The sequence below is a fragment of the Telopea speciosissima genome, chromosome 3, assembly GCF_018873765.1.
Source record: "Telopea speciosissima isolate NSW1024214 ecotype Mountain lineage chromosome 3, Tspe_v1, whole genome shotgun sequence".
In the NCBI taxonomy this organism is placed as follows: domain Eukaryota; kingdom Viridiplantae; phylum Streptophyta; class Magnoliopsida; order Proteales; family Proteaceae; genus Telopea; species Telopea speciosissima.
In genome coordinates this window covers 51,648,404-51,661,307 of record NC_057918.1, presented here as the reverse complement: position 1 = coordinate 51,661,307, position 12,904 = coordinate 51,648,404, and positions in this window count along the sequence as shown.

Below are 12,904 nucleotides of genomic sequence, written 5' to 3'. Positions count from 1 at the left end.
TGCAGAACTGAAGTCCTACATCCGCGAAGAAGAACCAGAAGCTGTCCAAGTAGTAGTATTAGTAGTTAGTTGCTTAGTACTATTTTTCCATACTTGTTCGGTCCAAAGCTGGTTGAACCAGTGGTTCAATTTAAGTAGTCTTTTTATTAATTTATTTATTTAAGTGTCATGTGGCCAACTTAAGTTAGTCACATGACTACTGGTAATGTAATTAGAGCTCGGCTATGGGGGATTAGTCCTTCTCCTAGGCTGGTTAGGAGTAAGGCCTTTGGCCATTATATTAGGGTCGTACCCAGTGCACAAGGGTCCCGCGTTTCACAGGGTCTAGGAGAGGTAGATGGTAGGCAGCCTTACCCCCTTCGCGGAAAGGCTGATTCCCAGGACTTGAAACCGCACCACTGCGCTGGCTGTAACAAGACCTTGCCATCGCACCAAGGGACGACCCTTTAAGAAATATATAAGAAATAAAATTAGTGGGAGGGGACACATTACCTCTGAAAATTTTGAAACTCTTTGCAGCTGCTCTGCAACTTTGTCTTCTCCATTGGAGATTGTCTTGTGTCTGATCAAGGCTGGTGGGATTGGTGTTTGATCCAATTGACACCTTGCGGTGTGAAGCATGGGTGGTTCTTTGAAGCCCTCTTCAAGTTCTAGTTCAAGTTTGAGTTTTTATTAAAGGATCTTCAACCATTCAAGCTACTGCCCAAGAAATTCTACAACTAAAGTGAGTTGAATCATCCCCAACCCCAATCTTTCTTCTTCTAATCCTATAAACCACCAAACCTTAGCATCCTCTCCATCTCTAAACCTTTTTTCCATAACCTAAATCCTATCTAGACCAATTCAACCTTCAAAACCCCTCTAAATTTGGATCGAATTCTCCCCTCACCCTAAGGGAAACTTGATCCAAGCCCCAGCCCTAGTTGACCACTTTAAACCCGAGATTCCCTCATCATCTTTTCAAAAACTCAAAACCATAAAACTAACCTGCTGCCAATTCATTCCAGCACACTTCCAACCATTAAAACTTAATGTAACCTTCACTAATAGACCCCCTATATCCACTTGACCTAACCCTACCATCAAAATCCAGGTCCCATCAAACCCTAACCTTAATTTCACAATTTTCACCTATTTTGACATAGCCTAATTACCCAGTTCATAGCAGATCCTGGTTATTGGCTTCTAGTTTTTTTTTTTTTGATGAATGTTGGCTTCATAGAAGGCACAGGGAAGAAAGGGAAAGAAACAGAGAAGACAGAGACTACAAGGAACGCCAGAGAACTTCAGAGGCTCCACTTAGTTTTGAAGACCATATGAGATCTTATTTTAATGTTGATAATGATTCTCCTCGTCGATGGTATGGCGACACATAAAAGGCCAAGCTTGAGTTGAAGGAATACAATGGCAGACATGATCCACAAGTATTTTATGATTGGTTAGCTGCACTAGATGATTATTTTGATTGGTATGATTTGGTTGAGGACAAAAAGATGAAACTAGCATGTACAGAGGCACATTTATAGGACAAGCTGAAAGGAATATGGAGAACTACTGAAAGGGATATGGAGTATGAAGGCATTGCACCTAATACTTGGGTTAATATGAAGGAAGATTTGAGTAAGAAATATTTGCCACGGCACTTTAGGGCACAGTTACAGGACAAGCTGCACACCCTTCGCCAAGGGAATATGTCTGTGGCTGACTATATGCAGCACTTCGATTCACTCTCTTCTCGTATGGGCATTAAAGAGAATGGAATAAAGGTGTTATCTCGATTTCGACTGGGATTGAGGCATGATATCAACAAGGCTATTGGTGTTGCTGATGTGGCCAATGTCAGGGATTGTTTTGAGAAGGCTCTAAAGGTAGAGGAATTGTTGACATCTTCTGGTAGACAGTTTGGTACTCTTGCCGTCAACAACAAGAAAAATTTTCCAGCATCCAAACCTTTTACTACTGGTTCCTCTACTGCTGGTCCTTCATGTCCTGCAGTTCCTCCATGGGTTGACAACAAGGGTAAGACACCTATGGTTATCACTGACAGAGTCCAATGTTTCCACTGCCAAGACATTAGGCACTATGCCAAGGACTGCCCTCACCATAGGAAGGTTGTGGCTATTGCTGAAAAGGAAGACATAACCGAAGATGATGATGGTTTGCATCCTTATCCCATGGACGATGGAGACTTTGAGGCTGGATATTATGATGATGATGATACTTATGAGGTTTATGTGGTTACTAGAGTTTCGGTGGTTGAAACCAAAGGGGAAGACTGGCAACATACTTGCATCTTCTATAGTCGCATGCGTTCAGAGGATCGCAACGCACAGGTAATTGTTGATAGTGGCAGTTGTATTAATGTTGTATCTGAATTCTTTGTGAAGAGAGCATGTATAGAAGACTGAGAAACATCCACAATCTTACAAAGTATCACTACTGAATAGCAATAAGTTGGAGGTAAACCAGCGCTGCTCTGTACCTTTGCAACTTCATCACTACTCAGAGGATATCTGGTGTGATGTTATTCCCATGAGGCTGACTAATGTGTTATTGGGAAGACCATGGCTATATGATAATGATGTTATGGTTGGTGGAAGGAAGAACCAATGTGTATTACAACATAAAGGGCAGCATACAATGTTCCATCCTCTTAACCTACCTGCTGAATGCGCCAACGACACATTGTGCACAAATCAGAAAGGTACAGGTCATGAGAAGAAATTATTAGCCGTTCCACAAGAGTTTGTGAAACCCAACCAAAATTCAGGTCTGATTTTGGCACTGGTTACTAGAGACGTCACTATGCAGTCGGAAATCTAGCTCACACAGCCCATTAAGGAGTTGCTGACCAATTTTTCTGATGTGGTAAAGAGGAGTTACCTACTGAGCTACCTCCCTTGAGAGACATTCAACATGCCATTGACTTGGTATTTGGTTTTGTGCTACCTAATCTGCCCGCGTATTGTCTTAGCCCTACAGAGCACACTGAACTCCAGAAGCAAGTTGAAGAGCTACTACAGAAGGGTTTCATTCAAGAGAGCCTAAGTCCTTGTGTTGTTCCAGCTTTACTCATTCCAAAGAAAGATGGTTCTTGGTGTATGTGTATGGACAACAGAACAAATCAACAAGATTACAATCAAGTACAGATTTCCCATTCCACGGCTTGATGACATGTTAGACATGTCCGGTTGTATGATCTTTTCTAAGTTGGATCTTCGGAATGGTTACCATCAGATTCGTATCCGATTTGGAGACGAGTGGAAGACTGTCTTCAAGACCAAGGATGGACTGTTTGAGCGGAAGGTTATTCCCTTCGGTTTGACGAATGTACCCAACACTTTTATGCGAGTTATGACACAGGTACTTCGTTCTTCCATTGGTGCATTTAATCTTGGTTTTTTCACACTTTTAGACTAAAAAACGAATCAAGGAGTGCTACAACATCATCCTTTGCATCATCCAATACTCTTCATGGCTATAGACAATTACAACATGTAAAAAACCTCATCTTTATAACAATTTAAATTTAATGCATTTGGTTGGTTATACATTATTCTCCATTTTAGTGTTTATGCATGACACTTGTTATATATTGCTATTTATATTGTTTTTTGTTCCAAAAGTGTATTTCCATGTGTATCTTGACCATTTCTATGCGTATTTGTATTGTTCGATATGTATCTCCAATACGATACGATACGTCTCTTAAAATCACCCGACCGATACTTTAAACTTTGGTATTAGCATAGTTGTCATGGCGTGTAGGCAAGCCAAGGCACTGGAGATGGGCAAAAAGTAAGGCGACATCAATTAGGCGCCCAAGTCGGCCAAGGCGCCTGGACGCCTAGGCGACGCCTTGACAACTATGGGTATTAGTAGTTAGTTGCTTGGTAGTATTTTTCCATACTTTGTTTATTTTCATGTAATAAATTGAATTGGTCCAAAACTGTTTGAACCAATGGTTCAATTTAAGTAGTCTTTAATTATATATATATATTTTTTAATTTAACTGTCATGTGACCAACTTAAGTTTGTCACATGACTTATTGGTGATGTAATTAGAGCTCGGCTAGGGGGGGATTAGTGCTTCTCCTAGGCTGGTTAGGAGTAAGGCCTTTGGCCATTATATAAGAAATAAAATTCGTGGGAGGGGACACATTACCTCTGAAAATTTTGAAACTCTTAGAAGCTGCTCTGCAATTGTCTTCTCCATTGGAGATTGTCTTGTGTCTGATCAAGGCTGGTGGGATTGGTGTTTGATCCAATCGACACCTTGCGATGTGAAGCCCGGGTGGTTCTTTGAAGCTCTTTTCAAGTTCTAGTTCAAGTTTGAGTTTTTATTCAAGGATCTTCAACCATTCAAGCTGCTGCCCAAGAAGTTCTGCAACTACAGTGAGTTGAATCATCCCCAACCCCAACCTTTCTTCTTCTAATCCTCTAAACCACCAAACCCTAGCATCCCCTCCATCTCTGAACCTTTTTTCCATAACCCAAATTCTGTCCAGACCAATTCAACCATCAAAACCCCTCCAAATTTGGATCGAATCTCCCCTCACCATAAGGGAAACTCGATCCAAGCCTCAGTCCTAGTTGACCACTTTGAACCCTAGATTCCCTCATCTTCTTCTTTTCAAAAAACCCAAAACCCAAAACCTAACCTGCTGCAAATTCATTCCAGCACACTTCCACCCATTAAAACTTAATGTAACCTTCATTATTAGACTCCCCTACATCCACTTGACCTAACCCTACCATCAAACCCTAACCCTAATTTCACAGTTTTCACCTATTTTGACATAGCCAAATTACCCAGTTCATAGCAGATCCCGGTTAAGAACTACATTACCGTCTTCCTTCTTTTCTCTTGTTCTGATTTCAACTGAAGGCTATATCAGTGATCAACTGATCCTTAGTTGGTAGCTGTTCATCACCATCAAAGCCCCTCCCCCCTTAAGTGCTGCCAATAGTTGCTGTTACAGAAGAGAGAACCGTATCTGCGGTCTCCAGATCTGGGAGTTTTCTCTCAGACTTTGGTGCTTTCATATCTTTGCAACCAAGGAGGCATTGTTGCTGATATTTTGGGTTATATTCCCCCTCCCAGGAGGTCCACTCGACCCTTGCTTAGAGGCCTATCTGCTAATTAAGCTTCTATTTTCAAGACTTTCTCATATCTCAGCTTCTAGCCACCGATTGGACCGACTTTTGGAGCACTAGTTCACCTTCAAAGGACTACCACCTGACCTGCCTTTGGAGGAGTTCTGCCTTCAGATCCGAGAGATATCAGAGATCTCTTGGTTGTTGCCCTAAATCAAGAACTGGATCATCTACAGATTTGGCCATTAACTTTAGTTGAACTTTTGAGGCTTGGATCCAGTCATTGAATCCCCTATTTGAAGGTAATATCTTCCCAATCCATCAAGTGCTGCTTTGTTTCCTGACTCACCTAATTTTCTGGTTTTAAAACACTATTTCTAGACCTGCGGTATAGGCTGCTTCAAATTGTTCTACTTGGGTTGGATATTTGCTGATTGTTTGTGGGTGATTCTAGGGGTTGTAACATCTATTTAACCTATGTTACTACTATATAACCTGTGGTCAGATCTGAATCCTGTATTCATATTGGTACTATTGGTGATCCTATCTGGGGTTGGGTCACTTGTAACCTATCCTTACAATTAACCTGTCAATTACGCCTCATATTTGTATTGCGTAGAAAATAGTAAACCCTTTACCTTTAAATTCACATGCATATTTTGAGTCCCTTTTTGAACAAAATAGAAACCGTCTAACTTTCCTGCTCTCTTATTTGCTGAAACAAACTCTAAGACCACTTTCTAATTCCGTAAACTACTTTCTGATTTTGTGATACATGACTCGCAACTTATTATTTTGACTCTGATTACGAATTTAGCAACTCCCATGAGTGCTTCCCAAATGAAGAAATAAAAACTAAACTAAACTACCAATAACTATATGTTCTATAGTACAAATTCTGCCACAACCTGTAAACCTGACAGTCTCAGTATAATAGTCCATAAATTTCCAAAAACAACTTGAAATTTCAAGATTTGTTGGAAAGCTAACTGAATAAGTTCTCAAACAATTCCCAGCTCAAACCAAATGGACAGGTTTTGATCTCTTTTCCCTCCCACCCCCCACCACCCCCCAAAAAAAAAAAAAAATTTTTCTGAAATGTTTTTCGGCATAGATGACCCATGTAATGGGTCAACAACCTTTGAAGCTTGAGATGCTTCTACATCGTACAGTCTGTAGGTCAGTTTGTGGGATCCACAACTGGTCAGTGAGTTTATCTTTTTCTGTTCTAGGAAGGTTACTGGCCTTATGATGCAGTTCAAAAGAACAAGAAGGCCAGCAGCAAACCAAACCATCAAACTGGATCAACAACAACAACAACAACAACTCAGCCTTATCCCAACTAAATGGGGTCGGCTCCTTGGATCCTTTCAAAAACAAAGTACAGAAAATGCGGTCCTCACAAAGGGAAAGGAAAGTAAGAGGAATGAAGATTAGAAATGAAAAAATGAGATGAGAAAAGTAAGTGGACAATGAAAAATGAAAGTAAGAGGAAAGAGGATAGCCCAGGAATTCAAGAAAATCTCAGCTACATGACATTGATAACGTGGATCCATGCCCTCCAATAGGCTCTATATGAGGTCATACTTGGCACTAGACCTAGACTAAGCGTGTCATTCTTCACAACCTCTCCTATTGTCATTTTAGGCCTGCCACTAGCTCTTTTAGCTCCTTCAATTGCCATCAGATCACTTCTCCTTACCGGGGCGTCCCCAGGCCTTCGTTGCACATGGCCAAACCACCTCAGGATTCTTGGAGCTTGTCGCTGATCGGGGCAACTTCTACATCAGCCCTAATTTGTTCGTTCCTCACTTTATCCTTCCTAGTTTTGCTGCAGATCAATCTTAACATCCTCATGTCTACAACACATAGCTTTGCTATGCGACACTTCTTAACTGCCCAACATTTCGCCCCATATATCATAGCAGGTCGGACAACATTCCTTTAGAACTTTCCTTTAAGCTTTAAAGGAATCTATCGGTGACACAGTACTCCGGTTGCACCTCTCCACTTCATCCATCCTACTTTAATTCTTTGTGAAACATCATCATCTATGTCATCTTTGTGTATGATAGATTCTATATATCTGAAACAGTCACTTGGTGGTATCTCTCTCTCTCCTCAATTTTCTCTGTCTTCATCCATCATAGTGTGACTAAAGTTACACATCATATACGCATCAAACTGGATCAATAATGGACTAGTACATAGTTGTCACAGCGGTTAGGCGACCCAAGGCATTAGAGAGGGTAAAAAAACAAGGCGACACCAAGTAGGCAACCAAGGCGCCCGCCTAGGCCTCCAAAGCGCCTACCTAGGCGACCAAGGCGCCCAAGTCGACCAAAGCGCCTGGACGCCTAGGTGTCGCCTAGACAACTATGGACTAGTATGCTTAATTTTGAATGTCCAATGGGTTAATGGGCAACGGGCTTAATATTTTTGGGTTTACTATTGTAATGGCCAATTCTATATGCCAAATATTAGGGATTTAGGTTCTGTATGGGATTAAGTAGTTATTTTCTAATTTGTAGTAGTCTAGAAGCATTTTATTGTGTTTTCTTTAGAACTCTCTTGCTTGTGCATGAAGACTTACTATTTTCTTGTAATGTTGCAAAGTTATAAATAAAATAGTAGGGGGACTATTACTAGCGCAACAATTTTGACCAAAAACTATAGCTCTTTGCTATGAGATGTAAAGACAATCTTGGTGGGTTGCCAGGTTGGACTAGTGAGATGCTAGTTAAGTTCTAGGTGGGAAGCCTAATTCATATCCTTCTTCTGTCTACTATCTTCGAACTTATGTCTTCTAGTCTTCTATCCATTTCATTTTCTTCAAAGGTCAGACCTACTCCTTCCTTGAACCTTGTGCATATCAGTTTTCTCTTCAATTCTGTTTTGATCTTCACTTGCTATTCTGTCCACTAATTTCTGATGAACTAATTCTCAGTTTCAGATCGTAGCTTAGAGCTGGAATAGTCACCAAATCAATCCATCGATTCCCTTTGTTTCCTTTGCAATATTTGAAGGGAGACTGAAGACTCTCTCTCTCTTAACGAGTTCCTTGCATCTAATGCTTTAGCTCTGTGTTAGATCGAATCTTCAGTGGTTCTAAATTGGTCGGGATCGAGGCTGGATGGCGGTTTTTGTTTAACCCTAAAGTGACTTATTACGAGTTTTTACCGCTGCTAGTTGTAAGATTAGTAGGGCTTAGCACTTTGGCGTTATATTCGAAGAGAAGAGAACCTATGAAATAACCCAGGAAACCCCTTCACCCTCTCTCTCTCCCCCAACGCTCTCTACCTGATCCCACCCCCGACTTCATCTCTCTTTCCACTCTCTTACTCTCCACCCCCATCCCCTCCCCTTCACCTTACTTTAGTCTCTCGACCTAAGGATTTCTTTCCCAATCCCCCGAAAATCGCCTCCTCATCTATCTCGTACCCCAAATTATTCCCATCTCGAAAATTTCTCACCCCCCCTGTTTGAGTTAAAATAAAACCGCAAGCGTACGGGTCAATCGTAGCTACGGGTCGAACACGGGGAGATATACGTCACTCTATTTAACTAACTTAAAAGTAATGCAAAGTGAACCAAATTAAAGTGTTAAATTAAACTAATTAAACTAACGAAAATCAATGCATCCTAACTCATAAGCATCTAACAAAATTAAGGGATTAAATCGGCGTCCTAATACATGAGCATCTAACCTATCAAACTAAAGCGAATTGAAAGGAATAAAAATGCAGTCACACATACTAACCACATAAAAAGAAATAAGGGAATAAAAATGCATCCATAAACCACAATCATATAAAATTAAAATAAAAGAAATAGAGGGGGAAGAAGAAGAAGATAGAGAGAGATAGAGGAGAGGGAGAATGAGATTGAGAGTTTAGATAGTAAAACCTGGATGTGCTTGCATGAATGTAACTGAAAAGCTTGAATACTTCATAAACTTACCTTGGCCTCCTCTTCTAAATCTTCAAGTCTTGTCATCAACTTAAGAACTTAGAATAGAAGGCTTAAAACCTAAACTAGAATTTTAAAATTACAACCCAATTGAAGACTTAAATTGAAATTAAAGCATAAACTAAACCTATTATAACCATTAACTAAAAATCATAAAAGCAAACTAGAACTTAGAAAAGCCAAAAATCACAACTTAGAAGGAGTAGAAGAAAAGAAATTTTACTAAGTGAATGAGCTAAAAATTACACTAAAAACTGAATTAAAATTAAACTAGAAACTAACTAAAAACTGAACTAAAAAAACTAACTTCTTACAACCCAGAGGGCAAGGGGTATTTATAGGGGGAAGAGAGGAGAAGAGAGAAGAGGGAAGTGTAGGAGAAATATTTCCAAAGAAAAGAGAATATTCTCTTCTCCTTCCTCTTTTACAATGCCTTGAATCCTAAGAAAAAAGGAAAAAAAAATAGAAAGAAGAAGAAGAGAAGATTGTTTACATAGACCTTCTATTTCTAGAAAAGTAAACTTCCAATTCTAACAAGTGCTTCCTTTTCTTTGTAGATATCTTCTCCAAGCAATAAAATCAAAGCATCTTTGACTTTTCAACTTTCCATAGGTGAGAGAATATCTTTCAAAATAAATCTATCCCAAGTAAAATTCCAGAAGTACCTTTGAGAAGTTGGAGGAGAGAGAGAGTAAGGGTGATGACTAGGATTCCTTCAAGACTAAATAAAATACCCATTCTGTCCTTCAGAAAACGTGGAGCATGGGGTGCTTATATAGGCCTCACCATTGTGTTCCTTGCGAAAAATCAGCTAAAATAGACCCAAATTTCGTTCAATTTGGAGTTGGGGAGCCCAAGATATCTCAAGTTGAAGTTGGACTGTTCAGAGCCCTCCAAATGGAATCTTTCGGGTACAGGAAATATAACTTCTGATTATTGCGTGAAGGCTCCTGGAATCTGAACTTCCGCTTCACTTTGTCCCCGCCCAACTGTCAATAATTACAAATAAACCCCTACAGACCATTTTCGCGCGTCGTTACGGAAACGATCGTAACTTCTTCGTTTCAACTCGGAATCAAGTGCCGTTTGAACCGTTACGAAGCTGACTCGATGGGCTACGCATCCATGCCATTGACACCTCTAAATAGCTTAAAAACATTTCCTTAGCATCATCTCCTCCATTTTCACAAGAATTCACCTAAAACCTGAAAAGCACAAGAAAGCACCGAGTAACTCTGTCCAATGTGGTAAAATGTATGCTTTATGCCCTAAGATTTCACACATAAATGTGCTCATCACCCCCTCTCTTTACCACTCACCCACGACTTTTATGCTCCCTCTCCCTTCCACCCATCCCCAACTCCTGCGCACCATTATTGGTCCTCTCCCAACGCTGTCTCCTCCCACACCCATCACTGAAGGTCTATACCCAATCTCTCTCCCTCCCAAACCCCATCACTGAAGATGGGATGATTTTAACAAAAAAAAAAAAAAAACAACTGTTAGATTTCTGACCGTCTCCCACCAATACTGACCCTCTCTCATTATCTCTTTTCATCCCGTACCCTAGCCTCGACTCCCTCTCCCCTCCCCTCCCCTCCTCTCCTCTACCCTCGCTGCCCCTATACCACCAAAACAGCAGCGGCTCAACAGGTTAAGGCCTAGGGTCGCACCACTATCTTCCGATGTTTTGGCTACTACTCTATGGTAAGATTATATCAACACAATTTTGGTAAAGATTTTGCCAGCTAATCTGGGTCATTTGTGGTAAGAAATTCAACTCAGTTTGGTAGACCCCCAGTAACCACTTGCATCTTTGTTGCTGTGTGTATAGTGTTTCCCCCTTTCCCCCATCCTTATTGTGCCGTATTCTGTTCAAGCTGGCTATTGGATCATGTGTGAAGAGTCTAGAGTTATTTACTCCTTTATTCTTTTTTAGTCATCCATCTACCGTGCACTATAACCACCTTACTTGAAGTGACTCAGTTTTCTTTGTTTATTCTGCCGTACCAGGGGTCTTTAAGTACATATGTTAGCCTGAGTGTTAGTTCTTATATATCTGGTGCTGTCTGTATCTAATTATTTATTGAGTTACATGGGTGGAGACTTGAGTTATTTTACCTTTATTCATATTCTTATTCATCTACACTGCACTATAATCACCTTGCTTAACTTGTCTCATCTGCTTTGTCTTTTTCGCCGTATCTGGTGTCTCAAAGTGCTTATGATAAATTAGGTGTAGTTCTTTGTTACTTTTAGGTCTTTACTGATACCCTGGCAACTATGCATCATGTTTGTTATATTTGAAGTGTTGAGATTGTCTACACAAGGCATTAGGGTGCTCCTTTCACTATATTTTATAATATATATTTTTATTTATATTGGTGCGTCAAGTAGGCAGCCGGCACCTTAATATATTTCAGCCAATCCCCTTTTTACATGGATCCCATTTTATAATTATCTTTTCCTTTGTACCATATCTTATTGACCTTTTGTTAGGGTGCGCCAGGTCGGCACCCAAATGCAGTACCAATTATGTGAGGGCTCTTGTACAGTGGACAAGTGCACATTAAGAGACGAGGCCAAAAGTGTTAGATTAGGTTAGCATCTTGGAAAATTAGAACCTTAATAGGTAAGAGTCTAGAGTTGATAGATGTTATGAGGGGAAGAAGGATTTAATATTTGCTTGTATTCAAGAGACTAGATGGAGGGGTAAAAAGTGAAGGCGTTGGACGACTTTAAACTTTGGTATACAGGAGATTAAAGTAATAGAAGTGGAGTGGGCATAGTAGTGGACAAAGACGTAACGAATTATGTGGTGGATGTTAAAAGATTTGGAGATCGGATTATATCCATTACGCTTGTGCTGGAAAAAGAGGTTGTCAATTTAATTAGCGCCTACGCACCCTAAGTAGGATTGGATGAAAATATTAAGTTACAATTTTGGGAACACATGGCCACTAATGCAAGGTTTTTTAGTCAAGGAGAAAAGATTTTTATAGAGGATGATTTGAATGGTTATGTTGGGAGAGATTGTAGAGGATATGAAGGTGTACATGGAGGTTATGTGATGCAGAGCTGATGATGCAGATTCATCACCAAATAGGGCTTGTTTCATTGGGAATAAGTCTAGGGTTGGGTTACATACATGTTGGGCCTTTGATCCCTTGGGTTTCTAATGTAATAGGCCACTTTTATGGGCCTAAAATATGGGTATATAGGTTGCATACGGGATTAGCCCAATACTTAGTTTATTTTTATGTTTTTTAATTGAACCAGTTCAATTGGTTGCATTCAATTGGTTCAATTTAAGTGATCATGTGACTTGGTTAAGTGGTTATGTGACAACTTAAGCAGTCATGTGATGTAAGTTGGGCTGGATTAGGACTCTATAAGTCCAGCCATGTTTTGAGTCTATTTCCTATAGTATTCTAGATTCTTAGTCAGTTTAAGTTACCTAATAGGTTAGGGATAGGGTTAGGCCATTCTTTTTTAGTGTCTAAGTCTATTTTTGAGTCTTCTATATAAGTTTGTAAGGGAGGCCACCATTACATACGAATTTGATTAATAAAAATTAGCTTTATGCTTGCTACCATTGCTGCTGCTCTTTGTGAGTGTATATCCTTGCGGATCTCAAGGTGGTGAAGGGTAGGTGGATTCCTGCGACTCCTTGCATTGTTAAGATCGGGAGGTTTCTTCAAGTTATCAAGCTGCTGCCATTGTTCTCTGCAATCCAGTAAGTTTGAACCTGCTATTTGTTTTTAAACCTTCTTCTGCCAGCCTTTATCTTCCCTTAGACCTAATCCACAGTCCCCTCCATCCATCAAACCCTAAATCT